The sequence below is a fragment of the Symphalangus syndactylus genome, chromosome 16, assembly GCF_028878055.3.
Source record: "Symphalangus syndactylus isolate Jambi chromosome 16, NHGRI_mSymSyn1-v2.1_pri, whole genome shotgun sequence".
NCBI lineage: Eukaryota > Metazoa > Chordata > Mammalia > Primates > Hylobatidae > Symphalangus > Symphalangus syndactylus.
The window spans coordinates 65450573-65474015 of NC_072438.2; the positions used below are offsets into that span (position 1 = coordinate 65450573).

The 23443-nt window shown below is 39.7% G+C and overlaps 1 protein-coding gene across 5 annotated transcripts in view; it reads left to right on the forward strand.

The window, feature by feature from the left end:
- The window catches only part of FYB1 (FYN binding protein 1), a 176119-nt gene that overhangs the window by 44382 nt on the left and 108294 nt on the right, over window positions 1–23443 (forward strand). For 2 of the 5 annotated variants that reach the window (XM_055246071.1, XM_055246072.1), the window contains exon 1: window positions 15959–16079. The exons of 2 other annotated variants lie outside the window; for them this stretch is intronic. The gene's annotated coding sequence lies outside the window, so the exon portion shown is untranslated. Of the gene's footprint in view, window positions 1–15958; window positions 16080–22668; window positions 22854–23443 lie in introns of those variants that run through there. One more of the 5 variants, XM_063619546.1, reaches the window with a different exon arrangement.

Here is a 23443-nt window from a genome sequence, read left to right on the forward strand (position 1 = left end):
TTGAAATTAGGGATTTACTCCCATAAATCTTCTAGTGATTATTTTCAAATTTATCCTTAACTTCAAAGCAAAGGAAACAGTGTGTTAATCTTCTCATTAACCCAGATTTGAGCCTTAATAAGAATTTAATATAAAGTATCTTTTAAAATCTTGTGGCACAGCTAGAATTTATCTAGTATCTGAGAGATTTAGAAAACTAAAAGATATCATAGGGTCCTGGTCCTGTACTGTCCAATACTGTAGCCATGAGCCACATGCGGCTGTTTAAATTTTAACTAACTAAAAATAAATAAAATTAATATTTTTGTTCCTCAGTTGCACAGTTCAGGTACTCAATAGTGAAATGTGGTCAGTGGCTACCATATTGGACCACACCAAAATAGAACATTTCTATCACTACAAAAGAGTCCTATTGCACAACACTGCTCTAGAAGCTTATCAACAGTTTTGTTGAGAAATATAGAAGATGTTTGATTTCACTTATGGCAGCTGATGATATATTAGCTACAAGTTCCCATACATGTTCAATAGTTGTCATGTGTTAGACAGGTTTCATTCATCATTTATTCACTCAGTACAACACCTAACACCAAATACATGCTCAAAAACTGCTTAACGACTGTTTATACAATAAAAATGGCAGCTTCCTATATATCTACTCAGGTGTCTAGCATCACAATACAAAAAAAAAAGTAAAGATTTAATTGGCAGGAAGAGAAACAAAGTAGTCTACATTTTATGAATTCTGCTAAATTCACAAAGATGCTAAATGTAAATCTGTAGCAAATTGTTGACACTCCCTCTGCCTCTGCTTGGACAACTGTGGATGACATCTGCATCAAATCAGCCAAGAGTTATTTATTTTTGAGTTGTGTGCTGAACCCTTTCTAAGCCCAAAGGGTAAAAATGTCACCTTTGTTCATTTCTCAAGAAAAACATTTTTAAGATCCTGCACTGACTGTGAAAAAAAAAAAAAGCTGTTCCTTGGGGTATTATCTGTAGCTCCCTCTTCACCTCAAGCTTTCTGACGGTCATCATTTCTTGCCTCCATTGGTAGTTATGGTGTGAACAGGAAACAATTCCACTACCCTGCAAGCTACACTGACCTTTTATTCTTCCAGGGAATTTAAATTGATTATTGAGTTTGTATTTATAAACTGCGTGATTTATTATTATTATTATTATTATACTTTAAGTTCTGGGATACATACGCAGAAGATGCAAGTTTGTTACACAGGTATACATGTGCCATGGTGGTTTGCTGCACCCATCAATCCATCATCTAGATTTTAAGCCCTGCATGCATTAGGTATTTGTCCTAATACTATCCCTCCCCTTGCCCCCGACCCCCTGACAGGCCCTGGTGTATGATGTTTCCCTCCCTGTGTCCATGTGTCCTCATTGTTCACCTCCCACTTATGAGTAAGAACATGCGGTGTTTGGTCTTCTGTTCCTGTTACTTTGCTGAGAATGATGGTTTCCCGCTTCATCCATGTCCCTGCAAAGGACATGAACTCATCCTTTTTAATGGCTGCATAGTATTCTATGGTGTATATGTGCCAGATTTTCTTTATCCAGTCTATCATTGATGGGCATTTAGGTTGGTTCCAAGTCTTTGCTATTGTAAATAGTGCTGCAATAAACATATGTGTGCATGTGTCTTTATAGTAGCATGATTTGTAATCCTTTGGGTACATACCCAGTAATGGGATTGCTGAGTCAAATGGTATTTCTGGTTCTAGATCCTTGAGGAATTGCCCCACTGTTTTCCACAACTATGTAATTTTTAATTGCCTCTTTGTATTTCAAGGACTGAACTCCTTGACACAATAGGACCATTTGATTAAATCTTATAATCACATTGCCTAGGACATGGTCTCCATAGGAAACAATCATAAATACTTTTATATTTATAAATTAACTAAGATTCACAAATGTGTCTCCTTGCCTGGATTTAAGCATTTTAAGGATCAGTAATATTTTAATAAAAACACAAATACATTTAAAAACAAAAACAGCCTTGATGAATGACCTTTTCTCATACTCTTTACGGTTCCATGAGAAATCAGCCTTGCTGACGCATGTGCTGTGGTGATGGGGCAGTGCCTATGGAACTAAGTGGAAGATGCTGTTTAAAGACCTAGAAATGAGCCTGGATATCATGCATGTGGAGTTCACAGTTAGTTTAAAGAGTTAGCCACAGATAACAGTAAACCCCATCTAAGCTAGAGAAAGGCCAGAGCAGTGGTTCTAAAAATGTCATCCAAAGATGTCTGGGAGTCATCAAGTCCCTTTCAGGCAACCCACAATGTCAAAACTACCTACACAATAATACTACTCTGTTAACTTGTCTTTTTCATTATCACTTTCTCCTGAGTTCTCAGTGGAATTTTCTAGATACTACATAATTATCTGAAAAGGCTATTAAGATATCCTTCCCTTTTCCAACTACATGTCTGTATGAGGCCATATCTTTATATACTTCAACCAAAACAATATGCCACAACAGACTGAATGCAGAGCAAACATCAGGATACGGCTGTTTTCTATTATGCCAGGCATTAAACACATTTGCAAAAATGTACAACAATTCCATGCCTCTCACTAAAAGTTTGGTTTTAAAACTATATTTTTCATAGAAGTTTTGTGTTGATATGTAATGATTCATTGTTATTTTAAATGCATTAATAAGTAAAGTTTTCTCAGTTATCACCAACGTTAACAAAAGCACTTTGGGGTCTGCCGATCATTTTTAAGCATTCAATGGTCTTGGAACCAAGGAGTTGAGAACCACTGTTCTAGAAGACGGTGAGTACAAATATAAAACAACTGGACTCGTAAGCAATGATTAACTGAAGAAGGAATAAAGCCAATAGAACCCTGTTTCTAAGCTGGCCAGGAGACACTGCTAAGGATGCTCACCATGGTTCTTCATCCAGTCAACTAATTACCCACAGCTCTTTGGGGGCTACGTCTAAGTCTTACTTCCTTCTTGTAAACCAAACCATTTATTTTCCAGCCAAATATTTGCTAGCTCTTTCTAGTTGCATACAAACCTTTTAAAATGAAATGTTTATGCTAAAATGTCACACTTACAATGGCTTTACATGAGGATTTAATTTCAATTTGAGAGGATAGCTGGGTCTGTTGGCAGCCTGAATACAATTTCTGAGACCTGCTGCACGTCTGTGGGTTATTGCAAGGAGAATGGGTAGAGTGGCGCCCAGAGCAGCCCTGACTCACCTTCCTGGTAGCTTATTCATTTCTTTAGTTTCATGTGACTTATATTTCTAGGTAATATGGGCTACTGATGCCAGAAAAGTTTATATTAAATATTCCTTTTTTGTACAGACATGCAATGTTCATTTTGATCAAAGCTGACTCCTGGAGATTGGTATGCATGTGTGTGTGTATGTGTATGTGTGTGTGCATGTTCTGAAACAGCTATCTTTCTGTCTTGCTCTTTCAGCCACTCTTATCTTTGGTTCAGAGAAGGTTCACCATTGTTCATTGTTCTACATTGACCTATTTCTCAAGAACTCAGAGATAAGGCAAACAGTTTGATGATATACTATTCTTCTGCACCCCTGAAGCTTCTTTTCTGTCTTAAACAGCTTACAGTCACTTTTTTGAGTCTCTTCACTATGTAAAAATGTATTATTACTTCAGTGAGTCAGCCTTACCTAGAAACCCCTTCAAAGGCGTCATCCACAAGGTTGATGTTGGCACTGTGGTCTAATGACTGAAACCCAACTGGACAGGGTGCAGCTGAGAATTGCTGATTCTGTGGGAACTTAGACTTCCCTGTCTCAGTTCTCCCCTCTGTGAAAGAGAAATAGCTCTCTGCACCTCTATTCACCTCCCAGCCACATAAGAATTTTGAGAAATAACTAGTGTCTGAGCACCTCCTTATTAGTACTCTTTCTCCCATTGTTTGCATTAATCTCCTGGTCTGTCAGCCCTCGAAATCCTACCCATTCTTCAAGGAGCATTTCAGGAGCACTCCAATGTGTAATAATTTCTTATGACTGGGCTGTTTATTTCATTCTTGAAATACACTACCCTGTAATAGTCATGGTATTATGAATTTTCCAGAAATATATGTTTTTCCAAATAGCCTTGGGTTTCTTGAGAGAAGAGATTTTTTTCTTATTCAACTTCGCCATAGCACCTAACAGAAAGCTTGGTAACCCAAAAGGTACTCAGTACATTTAGAGAGAAAAGATGGGCCAACCATGTATTTCGTACTTGCCATGTGCCAAGCACTGTGCCAGGTGCTTTTGAATGTGTTCCCTAATTGAATTCATGGACTTGAGGCTGGAAATGGGGACATGACTTGTCCAAGGTAACACAGAAATCTCAGGGCAACAGCAGCTGAAGCTGATGGCTACAGCTGTTTTTTTTTTTTTTTTTTTTTTTTTTTTTTTTTTTTTTTTTTTTTTTTTTGCTCTGAGCTAAGTACTTTTTTCTATTCCATCAAACTGCCTCCCGGAATAAATATGTCTTGATTAATAGCTCTTCCTCCTCATTATCTTTATTTCTTCCTCCTTGTTCTAATCAACATTAATATCATAATATAACACTTTAGTATATTTTCCTTTTTAAATGGAAAGATATTTGCACAAGATTATGCTCCATTTTTATTATGGTTGGCCTGGTACAATCGCTCATTCCATTCACTCTACTAATATGGTATATACATGTATGTGTATGTATATGTGTGTGCATGTGTGTGTGTGTGTGTATACTGAGACAGGGAAGCCTAAGTTCCCACAGAGTCAGCACTTCTCAACTGCACCCTGTCCAGCTGGGTTTCAGTCATTAGACGGCAATGCCAACATCAGCCTTGTGGATAATGCCTCTGAAGGGGTGTCTAGGTAAGGCCAACTCACTGAAGTAATAATACATTTTCACATAGTGATAGGACTTTTAAAAAAAGTGACTGTAAGCATGTTTAAGACAGAAGAGAAGCTGCAGGGACGTGGAAGAATATACATATATATATATATACACACATACACACACACACATAGACATATATATACACATATATTTTATATATACATACATATATATATATATGCTGTGACAAATTACCATGAATTTAGTGGCCTAAAGCAACACAAATTTATTGTCTTATAGTTCTGGAGGTCAGAAGTCTGCAATGAGCCTCTGAGGTGTGGGCAGAGCTGCGCTTCTTCTGGAGGTTCCGGGGGAGGCTCCATTTCTTTGCCTCTTCCAGCTTCCAAAGGCCTCCTGCATTCCTCGGCTCATGGCCTTATTTCATCTTAAAAGCCAATGATAGCTGATCGAGTCTTTCTCAGCTGCATCACTCTGACACTGGCCCTCCTGCCATCTGCTTCCATGTATAACGATCCTTATGGTTACTTGGGTCTTCCCAAAATAATCCAGAGTAATCTTCTCATTTTAAGATTCTTAACCTAATTGCTATCCTGCAAATTCCCCTTTGCTATATAAGGTAGCATATTCACAGTTCCTGGGATATGGAGGTGGACATCTTTTGGAAGATGGGGACATTATTTTGCCTACCTCACTACAGGAAGAGTTTAGTTATGTTGGAAGCAGTATAAAGTAGTTCAGAGATTCCCGATCTTGATTTGCCCATTAGAATCATCTGAGAGCTCTGAAGAATACAGATGCCCAGGCACCTCACCCAAGTACTGTGATTTAGTTGAACCACACAGGCCTGGGTGTCAGCACTTTGTAAAATTACCCTCAGGTTATTCTCTTGTGAAGCCTTGTGAAGCTAACAAAGTGGATCTGGGCTATCATACAGACTTAAGTTTCAGGACCTCTTCTGCCTTTTAGGCAACTCACTTTACCTCTCTAAACCTGAATGCTTATCTATAAAATGGGCATAATCATCACCTTGGCAATATTATGGGGATTAAACTAGACAATCTATATAAATTCTCTGCAACTTGCCTGGAATATGTTAATCCCACAATAAAGGTAGCTATTAATCATTATTTGACCTTCATACAATAAGTCAAATCATATCCCTAAGTTAAGGTAGACATAAATGTCAAAAGTGAATATCAAAGGATGTACCCCCAACTCACCCGCCTTGGTCAGACTTAAAAGAATTTAGAGTTTCAACTAATTCTGGAAATGGACACGGTTCAGGTGAGTTACTAGTTTCCACTGTCATTTTATTGAAGTCTGGACAATGGCTGATTTCTCCTCGGGTTTTCTTCTTTTATAGTCACTCTCTTAACACTGCAGAGAATGAGTCTATAGAACAAATCAGCTGCGCATTTCGTGCAAGCAGCTTGTTGTCTGCATTTCTCTACCAGGGAATGGTGGACATCAATCCCATCCCAACAAGCTCAGAGTCCTACTGTGTTTTACGTGGATCCTTTAGTAAGGGTGTATCAGCCCCTGTCTTCTAAAAGATTCATCCACTGTCCCCTGGGTCCTGAGTCCCAGGCTCCTTTTGATAGTCCCAGTCCCATTCTGGCCAAGAAGGCAGGACATTGAATCAGAACAGACCCCAGTCCTAGGATTGCAGCCATACTCTTCACACAGAGAGATGAGATCTTCGGCCACTGTAAGACAAAGCCTTGTTACTATCTCATTTATTTTCATGCATTACAAAAAAAATTATAGTGGACAAAAGAACCATCCTAATTTTATCGTGAGAGAAAGCTGTATTTAGGTAAAAACCACAAAGGGGCCATCAACTGTAATACTCTAATTGTGTTTTAAAATTTTTAGCTCTCAGAACCAAAAAAGAGGAAAGATTACATCATAAGTCAGAGATCTTGCTTTATTAGCTTTCAGAGTAAGAAAATAAAAAGAAAGGGAAGTTTATATATAAGAAGTATCTTCTACTTTTTTGTCTTGATTTTCTTTTGCTAACCTCTTTCTTTAACCACTGGGGAATTACAGGGAAATAACAGTATCAAAAAATGTTGATGCTGGTGATTTGAAATTAAAATCAATGGTTCCTAATATTCAATAGTATTCAAGAAAACTAGAGACTTATGTTTCTACTTCCACTTCCTTCAGTTCTGGAAAGAAACTGACAGCACATTACTGTAGGTGACAACTTTTCCAAAGTTGGCATGTCCATGGTACAAAATTTTTGTGGATATCTTTGTCCCATGAGGTGTAGACACGTTTTGGTTTGTTTGTTTTGAGAAATTTTACAAACAGAAAAAACAGAACATATAAGAAACAACAAAGTATTCATCACTAAGAACTGGCAAGGATTTTGTCATCTTTGCTTAAAGTCTTTCTAATATGAAAAGAATAAACATTATATATAAAGTTGAAATTTAGTCATAATTGTTTCTCAGGCCTATTTCTTGGCATTGCTTCCCAAAGACAGTCTCTATCATTATTTCACTGTGTTTCCTTTGAGGTTACTTATCTATCTACCAACCAAATGTAGTTCTATTCATCCTGATTTGTATGGCCAGGACCCCAGATCCTAGAAGGTGGAAATAATATTATTGCTCCTATTAAAAGTTATCCTTTGCCTCTAAGTCTTTCATCTCTTATTCCAATCCGATCATTGATCTTTGAGAGATGCACTGGACTTTATATGTGTGTCGAGAATGGAAACAGTGTATACGTCTTATCCAAGCCTTCTGTTCCCAGTTCCCAGTTGGCCCTCAAGGTGAAAATTCTTCCCCAGTGAAAAACATTTTGGGTCAATCTTATGGGATTCAAGAAAAACAATTCTATAAAGAGAATCAGGAGGAGAATTTCAAAGGCTCTGACTCAATGAGGCCCGATGAAGGAAAGCTTTATATGTGCTATTAAGGAGTTGAAATTTTTTCTATCATGGATTGCAAACCAAAGGCCTACTGGATTCAGGCAGGTGACTTCAATGAGGGAAGCCCTTATGGCAAACTACGGAGGCTTTTCAGAGCTCCAGCAAATTGTTGCATCAGAGAATCAGATTTTCATGGAAAGCTAGAAATCTCCATCATTACCTGAAATCACTTTAGTGTTTATATTTTCTCATTTTTAAAAATTAAAATCTACAGAAAAGCTTAAGCAATAACACAGCACACATCTATAACCCCTTCATCTAGATTTACGCCAAATTGTTAATGTTTTGCCACATTATGTGTATATATAAATTATTTCCTAAGCCATTTGAATACAAGTTGTGCAAATGACAATTCATTCTCACAGATCTTAGCATGCACCTCCTAAGAATACGAACATTCTCTAGTTTAAGCGTAATACTATTGTCATCCCCTATGAAAAATAATAATTTCATACCATTTAATTGCCCATATTGAAATTTCTGCAGTTGTACCAAAATTATCTTATCACCTTTTTTTGTGCAAACCAGAATCCGACCAAGAGTTATGTATTACACTTGATTTTTACATCTTTTTGGTATATTTTAATCTAGACAAAGTTTCTCCATCATTTTATGCTTTTCCAAACTACTTTTAATTGATTTATATGAATGTATGTGCATGTGTGTGAATTTATGTGAATGTATATGTGTTTGCACACACAGATATGCAAAAAAACAGGTCTGAAGACCAGATTTATGCTATGAGTTTTGTTCTCTGCACCAAGATATAGTCTACCAAAATTTCCACAGACAAAAGTGTAGTCAATATAGCTTTTGCCTCAGCCCATATTAGTGTATTTCTTATTAGGCATGGAAAGATAAGCGATAGAGAATGCCTTCTTTTACTGACATTGATTGAGGGCCTGAGCACCTGATGCTGTACTAAACTCTAAGAATGACAAATGAAAGTCACTTGGAGGAGGGAGCTAGTTACAATAGCAGTTTGCCAGGCACCACCCTAAACCTACTAAATCTGGAATCTGCACTTTAATCTCCTCGGGTTATTTTTATGAACACTAAAGTTTGAGCACTACTATTCTAAAGACACACGGGAAAATTAAGAAGTGAACTCTACCCCTGACAAGATGTAGTAGAATGAAGATGTATAATGCTATCATACGATGCAATACATACTCTCAAAGGGTCAGAGGAGACTTTGATGGAGGAAGTGAAATTCTAGCTGAATTTGAAAAAGGGTGGGTTAACGAAGGGTAAGACAATGTGGAAGAAGACATGAAGGGAGAGAAGTAAAAGCAATGCCACATGCAAGTGAAGAGGTAGTAAGGTCTGATGAAGGAAACGCTTGGACGTACTCTTAAAGAGTTGATTTTTTTTTCTAGCTAGTGAAAGGCTTAAGCAAATATCTTCCAGTTGATCACAGGAAGATCATGTTGACAATCCTGCAAAGAAAGGATTAGAGGCAGAACAATTCCATCGGAAGCCACTGCAGTTAAAGAGGCAGGAAATGATGAAGGTAGTGCACTGAGACTGGAGGGAAAAGGCTGGATTCAAACAACACTTGGGAGACAGGAGCAACAGGACACGCTGGTTACACACGAACATGTGAGTCAGAGAAAGGAGTCTAAAGCCACTCCTCAGCTCACATTTCAGTCTTGTGTAGATGGTGCCTGTTGGACATTCAGGGGAAAATGTCTCTTATGTGGTTACCTAGCCAGGAGAGCATAGTGAGACCCTCAGAAGTGTACACCAGGGACCCATGAGAGGCCTGCAGCTGGGGCAAAATGCTGTGATGAAATAAGCCTTGGATCAGACTGTGGGCTTGGTGCACACTTGCATGCTGAGCAAAGGAACTTGTTAACACTATTAAAAAAGTGGAACCAACCAGTGGTGAAAATTATGGTTTTGTTGAAAGATCCCTGTATGCTTTGCCTACTTCTAGTGCCATGATTTTCTCTCTCCACTCTTTTTACCAGTTGCCTCCAAAATAAAGTGAACATCTCAGGAGGAGAGTTCAAGACAGTTCATTGGGCATGAAGAGAAATTGTTAGAAATCTTATATTTTAAAAACTTCCTCCTTTATTTTCTATTTTTGTTTGCATTTTATAATGGTTAAAGTATATTCATAATATATGTGTATGTTGTTCAAAGATAAATTTAACAGTTTATTTGAATAAAAAACAATTCACGAATCGGGTAGCATCAGAACCACAAGAGATTCAGAAAGCTCCACCCCAGCAGCATGGGCAGTGAGTTTTCATAAGTGCACTAAGAAAAAAGACAAAGAAAATATATTTGACTGGTTAGAGCAAAAAGACTAGTTAGAGGTTAGTTGGCAGTAACTGATTGGGAAAGTCTTTACTTAGAAGTTAGTTGGCCATTCTAATTGGTGAAGTTTATTTTATTGTTTACACTGGGCTTTGGTTTGCTAACATAAAAACCTAAAACTCTGGAGCCTTCCCAGCTTAGTGCTCTGTCAATTAAAATGTTTTAACAGACACATACACACCACACACATATATATACATACATGTATATATGCGTTCATTAATAAATATTCACATTTTTGCAGTGCATACTCAAAAATATTTTACTGCTAGCTATACAAAACCAAAAATCTTCAGTGACCACTCTTCTGCATGGCAGAAAATCAGGAAGAGACTAAAGGATGCGAAGTGGGGAAGCAGACACAGTTCTCATACCTCTGCTTCTTAAAGATTGCTGACATCTTTTATAAGGTTTTGTCCACTATGTCCACTAATAAAACCCCATGTAGCAAAAACCTCTGGAAGGTATTCAAGTCCCTTATAACTTTCCGTAATATAAATGCATTTCTAGAATTTTAGAAGCTTGCAGGTGGAAAAATCTCCGATGTTAACCAAGTAGTTTCCTACTTGGAAGAAAGCAGGAAGAATGAGCAGGTTAGAGGAACGAGGTTGAAGTTAGAAGGATTTAGGGAGAGGAAAGTAGAGAAAAGCCACTTCTTACACATTAAATAGGAGCCAGTCCTGCAGCTTGCAGATTGTAATGTTTCTCTGATATGTGTGCATGAGTGTTGAGTTGAGTAAGGGGAAGTAGCTGTTAAAGTCAAAGAAAATAAGCAGAACCCATTTCTTTTCTTCTCTCCTACACAGTCCATTCTCATCCTAATGTGTTTGGGCACTGAATGATTTCTGACAACAGACAGTGAGCTCACTAGAGGAATACACACCTTTAATGAACTGTGATCAGGATGTGATTGGCTTAAAGACAGAGCTCTTGACAACTCAACATATGTTGGCAGGGCAACAACAAACGTCCAGAAAGGCGTGGACTCATCAGAACTTCATCTGCTGCTCATGAGTCTGGAGCAGTGGCGAAGCCTGGGAGGCCACTCCCTGGGTGAGCAAGCAGAAGGTGGCAGCCCTCCCCCATCTGTCTTTACAGGATGCCCAATCCCTGTAGTAAGGGAAACCATCAGGACTGTGCTAAAGGCTGACTGGAGGCCAAATCATTTCACTTTCAAACACATTCATGATTTGTTTTCTGAGCAAGTCACTGCAGGCTTTTATCTAGCACAGCAGAGCTGGCTTGGCCACCAGAACCAGATCACCTTTCCTTGAAAGATGGCTGGAATGGCCATCGGCTTCGTGTTATTTACTCCTTTGAGAATATTAACTTTATCATTTTTTTAATTGTGGAAAAATATAACTGCTAGTAAGTACAACAATAAGTACAGTATTTAATATAGAGGACAGAGAAGCAAGCATATTGACAAGTGATAGGCATGAACAGGCTGACACCTCAAAGTCGTCATTATACTGAGCAGACAGCACAGGATAGGGTTTCTCCACCTGGAGAAGAGGGGAGTGTAGGATGAGATAGGGACAGTAGGAAATTTGGGCTGGGGTTTAAAGACAAATTCTTATATCTGAAACGGATATTTGATACTGGGAGTAGTGAGTTGAGAATCAGCTGACCTTCTCCATCTCTACTACACCCACCCCTACTCTAATTCTCTTACCTAGGGTTTTATCTCCTTGTATTGCACAACAGAGCTACACCAGATAGGGAAGTGGAAACCTAGTTTTCATGTCCACAAAGAATGAGCTACTCATTGAGACATTCATCATTTGCTTAGAATTACTCTTGCGTGGGGGAATGGCAGCCCTAAACGTTTAATAAAATATCCAGAAGCACTGAGGTGTTAGCTATGATTCTGTAGCAGATGTAAGACGAAAAACTTTATTTAAGAAGGCTTTGAATGATTTTTTTAAATTTAATTACTCAGGTTTCCCTGTAATTTATGAAGGCCTTTAGTGAATAGCCACAAAAATAATGAAAACTTCATATTCAAATAATAACTTAATATTACATTATTAATTTCCTTGAGAAACATAATGCAAGTAATTCTTTCGAACTTCACCTTCTGTTAACACCATCTCAAGAAGGACTATATGTAAAGGAAAATATGCTCCTCATATTTTTATATTTTCCTCTAAATGATAGGGGAAAATGCTAGTACTATACGGGGTCTTAAAAGTCTTACATTAATTGGCCAGTTCAGAAAATTGGTTGCCTGTAGCCAAAGCATGTAGTAAAATAGGTTTGCATCAAAAGCAATGCTTTTGCTTTTATTTTTTTATTTTCTATTTTTAAATTTAATTTTATTTTAAGTTCCAGGGTACATGTGCAGGATGTGCAGGTGTGTTACATAGGTTAACTTGTGCCATGATGGTTTGCTGCACTTATCAACCTATCACCTGGGTATTAAGCCCAGCATGCATTAGCTATTTTTCCTGATGCTCTCCCCTCCATTGCCCTCCCCCAACAGGCCCCAGTGTGTGTTGTTCCCCTCCCTCTTTTATTGATTTTAAGACACATAACACAGAGTGACAAGGGGAGAATCAAATGTAATTATCAGCATCATCATCTTGTAATCAAATAATATTATTGTGCAAATTTTCCTTTGTGAGTAAAGATTTTATTAAAATAGAAAAATGAGTGTTTATTATTATGTAATAATAAGAAAAGCTCAAAATAAGATAAATTTGAGCAACTATCTGTACTTCCACTTATTTCAGAAACATACCATCATGTTACTAAACTCACCTCATAGCATTTTAGTTGTTTTTATTAAATCTTCAAACCTTTCAGAGACTACTAAGCATAGAGACCATTCATATCAAATGAAACTTTCAGTTTTTTAAACTAAAACTTTCTAAATGTGTACATTTCTGCCTTTTTGGAAAGCAAACTTTTAAAAATGTATACACTTTTAGGACACAGAGGGTGAGAGATATAAATTGCTGGGCTCACCTTCCCTTTCCTAGGACAAATGCATTAAAAAAAAGCAGCAGTCCCACAAAGCAGGAAGTTGCCCTTGGCCTCTAATAAATTAATTTATTCAATGTTTATAAAGTGCCTTCTGTGTTCCTGGCAATGTACTAGAAGCTAGAAATCCAGGACAAATAAGCCACAGTTACCACCAACCCTTAAGGAACTCAAGATCTAGTGAGAAAGACAGACATATCTCCAACAACTAAAAGAGAGTACAAGACGCCAGAGCTCAGAAGGCCTTACCCAGTCTTGTGGGACAAAGTTCAGAAGGAGATGATATCTACACTGGACTTTGCAGAATGAGCAGGAGTTAGCCAGATGAAAAAGGAGAGGGGGCAGTACACTCCATGAAGACAGGACGTGTTGCTCGCTTTTGGTGGATTATTTTATTTTATTATTTTATTTTATTTTATTATTTTATTTTATTTTTGAGACAGAGTCTTGCTCTTATTGGCCCAGGCTGGAGTGCAATGGTGCAATCTCAGCTCACTGCAACCTCCGCCTCCTGGGTTCCAGCAATTCTCCTGCCTCAGCCTCCTGAGTAGCTGGAATTACAGGTATGCACCACCACCACGCCCAACTAATTTTGGGATTTTTTAGTAGAAACAGGGTTTCACCATGCTGGCCAGGCTGGTCTCGAACTCCTGACCTCAGGTGACCTACCCTCCTAGGCCTCCCAAAGTGCCGGGATTATAGGTGTGAGCCACCTCACCCAGTGGATTGTTCTGTTTTATTTTGTTTTGGCCATCTGAGAGAGGTTGGCAGAGAGGAGAAGAAAAACAAGTAATCCCAAATTCTAATTAGGCTTCCTTCATGGCCCAAGATCAACTGTCCCATGTTAGGTAAAGTCTTCCTCAACTCTTCTGCCCCCATGCAGAAGGAATTACATATTCCCGTGTATTTCCAGAGGCCTTTATTCATACTTTGAGCTTAATACTCATCACAGTGTGTCATGGTTAGTTATACAGTGTCTATCTCTATAGTGGTTATAATACATGTTTGGTTGCAGCAAAAGAGACACAACATAACACTGATTTTTAAAAGTTAAATGTCTGTCCTCCTGTTCCCTTCTTTATAACCATCTAGCAAAATCCAGCGAAGATGTGTTGGGGGCCAGGTCCTTCTATCTCCTGGCTCTGTCATGCCTAGAGTATTACCTTAGTCATCACTGGATCAGAAGAGCTCAGGCCCCCACAGCATCCCAGCCAGCTGGGAAGGAAAGCATGATGGGGCCCTCTTTTAGGACACACCAAGAAGCTACATAGATCCCTTCTGCATAGATCCCATTGACTAAAACTTAACCGTATGGCCAAACCTAATGTCAAGAGGGACTAGAAAATGCCTTACCCTGTGTAGCTGTGGGCCAGGTAAAAAGCCAGAGATCTCTTAGGATAGAATAAGCATCCTAAACTTTTGGCAAACTTTTTCTGCAAAGGACTAGATAGTAAATATTTCAGGCCATATACGGTCTCAGCCATGTCATCATCATTGTTGTCATCATCATTGTTGTCATCATTGTCTTCTTTTGCTTCTTCTCCCTTTTCTTATAATTCTTAAAAAATGTAAATTCTTAGCCTGAGGTCTGTACAAAACATTCCACAAGCCAGATTTGGCATGCGGGCCATAGTTTGCTGACCCTACTACTCTATAAGAAGGGAAAATCTTACGGGGAGGAAAGTGACCATCTCTGGCATAACGTCTATAAGATTATAAGCCACAAAGCGGAAAATCCTTGTCTTGTCCATCTTTCTAGTCTTGGCCAGTGCTTGACCCACACAGTAAGTGTCTGATGTTTATGAATGAATGAGTAGAAGGAAGATGGAGGAGGTTAATTTCACAATCACAATTGGTTAAAATCTCATTTAGTCCCAATGGTAGCCTCTGTTTTGGGGGGTTTCTTTTCTTGTCTTTTCTTTTTTCTCTTCTTTTCTTTTTTCTTTTCTTTTCTTTCTTTCTTTCTCTTTTTTTTCTGTCTTTCTTTCTTCTTCTTTTATTTTTCCTTCAGACAGAATCTTGCTCTGTTACCCAGGCTGGAGTGCAATGGTGGTGCAATCATAGCTCACTGAAGCCTTGAACTCCTGTGCTCAAGAAATCCTCCCACCTCAGCTTCCCAAGTGTCTGGGGCTACAGGCATGTACCATCACACTTGGCTAATTTTTTTTTGTTTTTGTAGAGACAGGGTCTCACCATGTTGTCAAGATTGGTCTCAAGCAATCCTCCTGCCTCAGCCTTCCAATGTACTGGGATTCCAGGCATGACCCACTACGCTCAGCCGCATTGGTAGTCTTTTCACATGGATTATCATCTAAATACTCCATTTCTTCCAGCCTGAAGAATAGTCTAACAGAGAGCTGACAGAGTGAGTCTAGTGGGCTTTCCAGCACATGAGTGACCACTCTTCAGTTGATATGGTCAAGCATCCCACTTTACCTTCTGAACTCAGGTGCAATTAGGTTCCAAATATTCCACATGCTCCCGTGGACCTTTCTAATTGTAAGCATCCCCCTTTGGTCCCCATTGCAGGTGACACTCCTGGGTGTGTGGGAAGATTATGAGTCCAAAGAACTTACAGCTTCTTCCTCTTGAATAAACATGGTGGCAGGCAGGAGAACCTTGTTTTGGTTTTACCCTTTTAAATATCACATGCTTGGTGGGAATGTTAACAGAAGTATCCAGGCTGAGCAGACACTTTTAAGTTCCCCTTTCTCCTCCTTCTTACTCAATACCCTGAGGGCACAATAGAACTTTTCTTGTCTAAGTTTGCCTGGTCGGGGGAGGGAGGTGTGGCTCACTCAACCACTGTCCTGGACAAAACCCTGCCAGGCATCAGAAAGCTCCGCAGTTCTTGAGTTCCACATGCAGAGCAGATGCAACAGCCAGAAGTGAGTGGGGCCCAGACCCTGGCCCAGGAAGATCCACTAAAGGAGGCCATCTTTCTGCCGCCTTCGGCAGGAGTCAGGTAACAGCTATGCCTCGGTTTCTTCTTTCAAATAAATGTGTAATTTTTTATAGCAGGAAAAAAGCACCACTTCCAAATTCTGGCAGCACAGACTGTGCTAGCTGAATAACTGAAGGAAACGCATGTTCTGTTGGAAAATAGCAAAAGAGATGAACAGGAGACACTAAAACTCAGCCTTTGTAGTTGAGTAGCCAAAAGGATGATAAGCAGATAAAAATGTGGCCGGGAATGTGTCTGTCACTTGCTCTTTCGTAACTGGATAAGGCTTCTCATGTGTTCTTGTTGGAACCTCTGGTGCCACTAGCGTTAAATAATGTCTTGCAGTGAAACCAGAAACAGGGTTTTATTGCCAACAGAGCTGGGCACAGATGATTTATTTCATCCTGGTTCCTAACAAACATGTGTCCATCCTTTTGATGAGAAAGAGTAACTTTCAATTTCTTCCAAACCTGTCAGGAGGTGAGGATTCACATGAGATTTCTACGTAGACTAAAGAGAGGGACGATACTGCCATCAATTATGCCTTCTCAGAAGGAATCCTGGCAAACTGGATAAATGATGACAAACAGCTGCAGATCAGCCAAGGAGGCCTTTCAAAGCAACCAGCAACTCCAAATTGTCATCGGAGCCTTTGGCTCTCTTGTATACATTGCTGATTCTTCTGAAAAATTCACAAAGTCTTTTCCCCCCATTTAACTTGATTTGCGGTGAAGTAATTAATAGAAATGGGCCTCTGACTCTGCCTTCTATTAGCTGTGTGACTTTGGGAGAGCCACTTAACCTCTCTGTGTCTCAGTTTTCTCATCTAAACATGGGGATAATAATAGAACTTATCTCATGGAGTTGTTGAGGGGATAAAACTATATACACTTTTTGAATACTAATGTAAAATAATAGATTATTAACATTCACCATTTTAAATATTTTTGCATTAAATACAAATAATTCCATGTGGAAAACAGATGGGTTTATCGCCGGAAGGGTGAAGTAGTGGCTGTGCTTTTCTGCCCATGCTATGGGAATGCCACCGAAGGTTTTAGGTAGAGCAAAACGTCCCCATGCAAGGTGAGACACACACACACACTTCAAATAGTCCAATGCCTTAAGTAATTAATCATAAGTGACAGGTGAGGGGGAGGAGGATAAGGGTGCTCTTTCCAATAAAACCACATGCTTTATGATGTGCCATTAAAGGGGATCCTGAATATCAAAGGAGTTATGGTGCACTTAAGGCACCCCATGGAAAAGTTGACCATCTGTTTCAAAAAGGAAAGGCTAAAAAGGTTTCCAGTTCCCTTGAGAAATTATTGTAAAGGTTGAAATCCACACTGCCTGACTGTCATGTCCATCATTTGTTTACTATCATTGGGCTTCAAATTGCCCCCAGCTTCTGCTGGAGTCCAGAGGCTTGGAAGCTCCCTGCAGCTGATTTCTGGTGCAATGCTGCACCTTGCAAGTTATGGCTGCTTCATAGAGCAATCACACTGACATCTAGTGGTCCAAAGAGTAAGTGCAGGCGGTGGCTTTGAAGCTTTTACCAGCCTCAATGTGCTTTAAAAACCACATTTTCACAATATGTTAACGAGAGAGAGGTCAGGGATGTAGAAATGATATTTCACTTGTGTGAGGTGTTACTAGAGGCTGCTCTAAAGGAACATTTCTACAAGAAATTGAAGAGGGTGAACCATGGCTCGCTGGCGGGTTTGGGCTGTGGTTCCGGAGGTTGCGGTTAAGACTGTGACTCCAGAATCAAGATCCTGAGCTTGAAGGTGGTCTCTGCCACGCACCAGCTGTGGGCCTTGGGTGAGTTCCCAAATGGTTCCATGACTCAGTTTCTTTATCTGTCAAATGGGGATAATAGTAACGTCTCCATAGACCTGTTATGAGGTGATCCCTGAAAAGCTCCTAGCACAACACCTGGCCCAGAAGGCAATCAGGGTTGCCCTCTGTTCTTGTTGTGACTGTTTTTTAAGAGCAAGCTGCTGTAGAAGCTGGCACCCCACAGGTCAGACAGCATAGCGCAGTGGAAAGCTCAGAGGATGAGCAAGGGAGAGACCCAGATTTTAGCCCAACTGTGTGACCTTGGACAGATCCCTTATGCAGTTTCTTTTTTGTAAAATGAAGGACCTTGGTTCACTAATGTTTAAGGATTTTTTTGTTTCTCAAACATGTGCTTCTAAACCTTGTACAGGCTTCCAATTGAAATTGTTCTACCTTTGAGGCCCATTTGTCTCCTTTCTTACCAAAGCCCAGGGCCAAACATGTCCCAGGTGTTTATTATATAGTTGCCGACTGATAAGAAGTGATTGTTGGAATGCTCTCTGTTGGTCACTAAGAATAAACCAAGAATGTCTTTGGGCAGGAACGAAAATCCAGTGGGAAGCTCTGGAAGTCAAGTAATATTCCCCCATCAGAAGCTGGTCTGGGGTTTCTCTGATAAATTTGGAAAGCTCAGTGGCTGTCTTGTTTTTCTACCTCTACTAATCAGCCTCTCTAAACAGATAAGAAACCAGGAAAACCATACAGCTATATAAATCCAATACATAACCTTGTTAATCACCTTGCTGCAGCCTGTGCCTTGTGAGTTGGTCAGAGCAGTGGATGACTTTGCTTCTAAGTGCAGGTGAAATGCCACCAAACTCACCTGCTGCCTGTGACTAATCCCCAACTCAGTCGTTCCAAGCCAGGGATAATCCCAGCTGGGATGTCACCTCTAATATGGCAACAAATGGTGGAGCAGCAAAAAATGATCAAGAAGCAGTCTTTCTTCCCTTCTTCCTCAACTTCATCCACATGGACTGTTGGATATTTGTAGAAATCCAGCACAAACACAGGGAGGGGAACGACACACACTGGCGCCTGTTGCGGGGCAGGGGGAGGGAGAGCATCATGATAAATAGCTAATGCATGTGGGGCCTAATACCTAGGTGATGGGTTGAAGGGTGCAGCAAGCCACCATGGCGTGCATTTACCTGTGTAACAAACCTGCACATCCCGCACATGTATCCCAGAAAGAACTTAAAATAAAATTTAAAAACAAATAAACAAAAGAGTGAACAAAGGAGGGAGCTGCGGGTAGAATTTTAACAACATGCATACCACTATTTTTATATTAGAGATTTCTAATATATGCTAATAAAAATATACACAATATTAAAAATTGTATCATACACACACACGAAAAAAGGTTAATTTGGGAGTTTTGTAAGGGCATGTATTATTTTCCTGTGGTTTCTGTAACAAAGTACCACAAACTAGGTAGCTTACAAAAGAAATCTATTCTCCCTCAGTTTTGGAGGCCAGAAGTCCAAACTCAAGGTGTCAGCAGAACCATGCTCCCTCTGGAGGCGTGGTGGGAGGATTCGTTTCTGGCCTCTTCCAGCTTCTGGTGGTTCCAGGGATTCCGTGACTTGTGGCTGCATCACTAAAACCTCTACCTCTCTTGTAAAATGGCCCTGTCCTCTTCTGCTGTCTTCTCTTCTTCTGTATCTTCTAAGGACACTTGTCACTGGATGTAGTGCTACCTACATAACCCAGAATGATTCCGTTGCATGATCCTTAATTACACCTGCAAAGACCTTTTTTCCAAATAAGGTCACATTCACAGGTTCTGATACATGGAAGTATCTTTTTGGCATATACATGGGCATAATTTATAGACAAGCAACCAACATCTGCACTCCAATCCCATTCACTCGTGCTAAATCAGGGTACCCCCTCCAAAAGCTGCCCCCATCCTTGCCACTGAATTTCTGCCACTCTTTTGGTAGTAATTGATCAAGGAAGATGTGAGGATAAGAGTAAGACAGATCCAGGATCCCACTGGTTTTTAACAACGTTTGCTTCTGAATACACCACAGGATGCCACACCCTTCCCCTTGCACCCCTGGCTGGCTGGCTGGGCTGGTGAGTCTCCCTAAAGACCCCTGAGAGGAGCACAGCAGGGTGGGTTGGGCCACACAGCAAGTGTTGCTTTAAAAAAACATCCCCCAAGGTGATCCTACCACACAATGCGCTTCTCGTCATTTCCCCATCGTCATCGCAATGAAAACCACTCAAAATATTTTTATTTACCCTATCTGTCAAAAAAAAAAAAAGTCAGTGAGAGTTGTGCTTATATTTCTCAAATGGATTTTTTATTATTTTATTCATATTAGATGTTTGACATTGATCCACTGTTACATTTAATTTGATTTTATAATTCTTCAAACACTTTTTTTTAACATTCTTACTGCATTTTTAATTATGGTAAAATATACATAATATAAAATGTGCCATTTTAACCATTTTTAAGGGTAAAATGTGGCATTACATACATTCACATTGTTGTGCAAAATTGCCACTATCGATTTCAGGAACTGTTTCATCTTTCCCACCTGTAACTCTATATCCATTAAACATTAATTGCCTGTTCCCTCCTCCCTCCAGCCCCTGGCAACCACCATTCTACTTTCTGCCTTTATGAATTTGACTACTCTAGGTACATCATATAAGTGAAATCACACAATAATTTTTTTTTTTTAACACAGAGTCTTGCTCTGCTGCCCGGACTGGAGTGCAGTGCCGCGATCTTGGCTCACTGCAACCTCCGCCTCCCGGGTTCAGGTGATTATCCTGCCTCAGCCTCCCAAGTAAGCTGGGATTACAGGCTTGCACCACCATGCCTGGCTAATTTTTGTATTTTTAGTAGAGATGGGGTTTCACCATGTTGGCCAGACTGGTCCCAAACTCCTGACCTCAAGCGATCTGCCTGCCTTGGCCTCCCAAAATGCTGGGATTACAGGCATGAGCCACGGCACACGGCCAATACTTGCTGTTTCGTGACTGGCTTATTTCACTTAGCGTAATGTCTTCAAGGTTTCTCCTTGAATGTCAGAATTTCCTTCCTTTTTAAGACTGAATAACATTCCATTGTATTATAAACCTCATTTTGTTTATCCCTCTATCTGTCAACAGACATTTGGTTTGCTTCCACCTTTTGGTATTGTAAATTATGCTACTGTAAACATGGGATCTACCCATATCTGCTCAAGTCCCTGCTTTCAGTTCTTTTGGGTATACACCAGAAGTGGAATTGTTGGATCATCTGGTCATTCTATGCTTAATTTTTTGAAGAACCACCATACTGTTTTCCATAGCAGCTGTACCATTTTATGTTCCCACCAGCAGTGCACAAGCATTCAATTTCCCCAAATCCTGTCCGACACTTGTTATTTTCTGCTTTTTTTTTTATTATTATGGCCATTCAAATGGATGTCAAGTAGTATCTCATTTTGGTTTAAATTTTTAACTAAAAGAAAAATCTATCTGGAAATAATAGATGATTCTTTCTGTGGTACTTTCTTTTGAAAACCATTTAGTATTTAGAAAAGCATAACACAGGAAAGGGTTTTGGTGTGTTTCATTTTTTGTTGTTCTTTGAACTAACCAAAGAAGTTAACACTTTTTTCACTTTTTCATTCAAACGGAGTTATTATATATAAATGCGTTGTTATCTATCTGATTTTTGCCATGGGACTTCCCAAATTATAACTTCTTTCTCCTGTAGTATCTGTTTATACCCCTCTTCAACCACCTCCGGTAATAAGTTTGAGGCTGCAGCCAAATGAACAATAAGCACCATCTCAGGCAGACAATGAATGAACCAGAATGGTGTCCTGGGTCCCTAAACTACCAGTTAGATGGTTCATGTAACCAACTCTAAGGGGCAGCTGTTTGGAGCCAGGGTTGGGCTAAAAAAGCTCTAATATAGTCATCTACCTAAACACCTCACCCCCACACCAACACACACACAGAGACTAAATGTTTTTTAAAACAAACGGAATTGTTTGTCTTCTCTTAGTTGTTTCCCCTTTCAGATTGCCCACGATGTCGCAAAGTCAATCAGGATGTTTTGGCCTCGAGCCCTATAAACCCCATGCCTTGCTCTGTTTCCTTGATCGTCTCAGATCTGCCAGGATCACAACCATAAGTAGGACAAATGTTATCACATCCCTTGCAGTGACAAGGGGTTCTTGGACAGGAGGTCAATTGCTAGAGTTAGGTGGAAAACATTTTGGATTAGAATAAGAAACTGCCAAAAAGTTTTGTGTGTGAGCTGAGAACTTAAACTAGTAACTATACGAGAAAGACAATGAAAGTACTGGTTCCTATGGCATATAGGGTGAGCACAGAATTTAGAATCAGAACCTGGGTTTGGTTCTGATCCTACCACTTGCTAAGGCTTAGGTGACTCAGTTTATGGTTATATATTAATAACACTAAAAACTAATTGGGCTTTGGGAGGATCAAATGAGATATTATATGTGAAATTTTCTTTTACAATGTGATTATTGGTTTAATAATGAAATTAGGAATGGGTATAAACTACTAAACTCTAGAATTTTTTGATAATTATATGAGTATATGTAGAGTTGGGGTTTCTTTTTTGGCAGGGGGCGTGTAAAGGTGATTTCTTCACCAAGAAAAGTGTTTTTAGTAAAGCAAAGATGTTAATCTAGATCATAGCAAAGTGCCACACGCTAGATTTAGCACGTAAGCAAGGAGTCTCTAGAACACTCAGAAGAAAATGAATGAATCCATGAATGAATGGACAAGTGAGAATCCAGAGCAGCTGAAGCCATGAAGTGCTTTGGAAAGAGAAGCGTGCCTGGGAAGAGAGAGTGGCTGGGTGCTAAGAGCAGGGTGAACACCATGGAAAACTTGAAATTGAAAACATCACAATTTTAATGAGAAAAAGTGCAACCCAAAGTGAAGAGCACCATTATAACAAAGGTGAGAAAAGATGCTCATCTTATGGCAGAGTCTTGTTACTGTGCAGTTATCAGAAAAAGTGAACTAAGAGGTGTGAGGTGCTTATATTATTTAATCCTGATTACTGAATACCGAATGCATTTTCTTCAAAGCTCTAAAGGAGAAGAAACGGAATGGGAACAAGGGGGAGAGTTGGAGGCAGGGAGGATATCCCACATTGGCATATTCCGTAGAGTGAGGTTTCAAAATATTATCTATTTCTCTTTGTGGAATCTTCCATAGCTTTCCATTTCTAATGTATAGCTTTCACTTTCCTCAAATCAAACTCTGGATCTCTCATTGACTAGAAGCTGCCACATGCCTTTTTTTTTTTTTTTTTTTTTTGAGACAAGGTCATGCTCTGTCACCCAGGCTAGAGTACAGTGGTGCACTCATGGCTCACTGCAGCTTTGACCTCCTGGGCTCAAGCAATCCTCCCACCCCAGCCTCCAGAGTAGCTAAGACTACAGGCACTCACCACTGTGCCTGGCTAATATTGCATATTCTTTTGTAGAAATGAGGTCTTGCTTTGTTGCCCAGGCTAACCTCACACTCCTGGCCTCAAGCAATCC